Source organism: Mastomys coucha, chromosome X, assembly GCF_008632895.1.
Source record: "Mastomys coucha isolate ucsf_1 chromosome X, UCSF_Mcou_1, whole genome shotgun sequence".
Classification (NCBI taxonomy): Eukaryota; Metazoa; Chordata; class Mammalia; order Rodentia; family Muridae; genus Mastomys; species Mastomys coucha.
In genome coordinates, this window is record NC_045030.1 from 93,944,637 (window position 1) to 93,947,467 (window position 2,831).

The 2,831-nt window shown below is 37.4% G+C and overlaps 1 protein-coding gene and 1 pseudogene across 1 annotated transcript in view; one reads left to right on the forward strand and one right to left on the reverse strand.

Annotated features, from left to right (window-relative positions):
- Pola1 (DNA polymerase alpha 1, catalytic subunit) overlaps window positions 1-2,831 on the reverse strand; it is a 312,053-nt gene that overhangs the window by 120,175 nt on the left and 189,047 nt on the right. The window lies entirely within an intron of this gene.
- LOC116090789 overlaps window positions 1,455-2,831 on the forward strand; it is a 19,057-nt pseudogene continuing 17,680 nt past the window's right edge.

Here is a 2,831-nt window from a genome sequence, read left to right on the forward strand (position 1 = left end):
GGGAATGTTTTTCCTACTAACACTAAAGTTTCAAAAATGAGTCAATTTAATCACATAAGCAGTTCTTGAACAGAAAATGACAAGGACATGTTTTGGAAACATTAGAATGATTCAATAAATTAACCCACTCATTAAAATGCATAGTCTCTTATGTAATATGATCTGAATACAGTTCCTTATGACTGATCTCTAAAGGTAGATAATAAATCAATTTGAAGAGAGGGATTTTGCTCTCCACACCCTCTTCCCTGTCTGGATACAATGTGAATACAGATCCACCCAGATGGCTCTAGGCAAATGAAAAACTTAAATCAAAAGAGCAGGCATAGTCCGTCACCATAGAATTTTTCTTTGCTAAAGTACAGTTAAAAGTTATTTTGATTGTTTTTGTTTTTGTTTTGGTAGATATAGATTGGTTAGCATAGCTTAAAGCAATGTGTCTTTGGATACCAAATGACAATGTTAAAACTGAATCATCTATGCAGTTGCCTCATAAAAATCAAAATGGAATTCGTACTATTACCAGGCAATGTTTGTTCACTTAACTTTAATTATTTTCTCCTTGAGAATGGTCCTAATGAAACTAAATATCTTCCATGGTCTCGAAGGGCCATTTGAATAGTCTGTAAACAGAACTAAGGGGAGACAAGAGATCTGGCTGAGCCAGGGGGTTGCTAGGTGATGCAGAATGTAAACCCACAAACTTGTTCAAGTTTGCTTTGCTTTCAAGCTACTTTCACACACTTTCAAAAGTTTTGAGAACTGAGTTTTCAGGTGGTCACTACAGAAAAAGAATCCCTTCCTCCAAATTCACGTTCCACAGATGCTCTACGGCATTCAAAAGAGATGAAATCCATTTGACCTTTGGCTGGAACATGGGACACTTTGGACACCCACAATCTAAAAATCACATTTCAAGGTGAATTCCAGTATTTCAAAAAAGTCATTTCCAACCCCTCTTCCAAACTTAACTGAAATAAAGATTTCTTCCAAAGAAAACGGGGGGTGGGGATGATCTCAGCTCAAGAGTTCTGGGGCACAGAAACTCAAAAGCCATGGCAAATACCTCAGTACAGACCATCATGCTGACCACCCTTTCAGTTTAGCTACTTTCTTCCTCTCTTCTGTCCAGTACCAGGATGACTGCCTGTGAGGCTTCTCCTAACCTACCCCCCTCCCCCAGCCTCCTTTTTAAAGTAGCTGATCAGAGATTGTCCAGTAAGAGCACTTTATTAGATCATCAGCCAGAGGGGTTCACAAGTACTGAGAGCAATGGGCTCAAATGCGCACATCAGTTTTAATAGACCAGGGGCTACTAGTAAACTGCAGATACTGCTGAGAACTTTCCATGCACTGAACTCTTGAAAAAGCACCGTCTCTCCAGCTTAAATGCAGCTGCCTCTTTCAATGCCGCAAATGGGTAAATTTGACAAAAAAGCCACCATTAAGACTACATGAAAGGCTCAAGACAACATCCTTTCAATGCTTTGTACTTCAGTAATCAGATGTACTTACTCACCCCCTCCCCCAAACCCGATCAAGAACTATTTCTGAATGGTAGGAAATAATTCCACTTTGTACATCTTTTAGTTAATCAAGACTTTCTATTCAGCAATTTGACCTTTTGTTCAAAACAGGATTATCAGTTTTTTCGCCAGTTACCAAGGGCGACTCGCATGGTGAACATAATTGCAATAATTTGCAAAACACCATGGCAACCCACATTACAACTAGGTAAATACTGGGCTTTTGTGCTACATTGTTATTTTCAGAGATGCTGAAGTCAAAGAACGAATGACAAATGAACACAAAATTTATATTTGCTTTGTCTCAAAAGAGAAGAAAATTGATAACAAGAATTGGGGGGAAACCGACTACAGCTGTAATTTCTAACTTGATTAATTAGGATGGTAACAGTCCTTAACAGTATATTCAACAAACAGCCCTGACTTCGTCTCTCCACCCACCTCTCTCTATACCACTACCACTGTCCCCCCCCCCCAAAACCCCAGACAAATTTTTTTAGCTTGGAGAACAAACATCCCCCATTTGCTCTTTTCTTCAATTTAATGGAATCCTTAATTGCAGAATATTGTTCTCCTGCTCTTCACCGCAATGAAAACGAGAAAAAGGAGGAGAGTGCCAGGGCAGACAGGGAGCTCCAGTCATTTGTTTTCCTGCCTCTTTTGGACACCCCAGGTCCAATGATGAGATGGCATTTTTTTTTTCTGGTTTCAGCAGCTGTTTCATAGCAGACAATAAAGTAAAAACTATTTAGCTTTGCAGAAAAGACATTTCTGTCCTCTTGACAACACAAGGTAAGTCTACATGCCGAGATGAAGTTTCATAATTTAAATGCCAGAACATAAGATGGGAAAATGATGTTAATAATAAAGAACATATATTTTCTTGTAAAGAAATTATCAACTGTGGTATTGTCCAAAAAAAAAAAAAAAGCTGTTGAAATGTGTGTGTTTGCTATTTATGAAAGATGTTCAGCAATATCACCAATGGTTTGAAAACCACTTTATACTCACAGAAATCCCAATTCACAAAACAATCTAAAATATAAACTGACTACTCAGGAATTAATGCAAAAATCAAAATAGCATTTTCAGTAGATAAGTAGTTTTTTCATAGAGCATTATCTTTTCACTAATAAATGTGACTGTAAAAGTTAGATCAGAATGTTTTACAGTCAGATGTGAGAGGTAGGATTGATTTTTGTAGTAAAGAAGGAATTTTTTTCCTAAGAGGCATGCATTCCACTATAATGCCTTCATTTTTTTGTAAATTATAAACACTGACTTTCTCCTGTAAAATGTAGTATT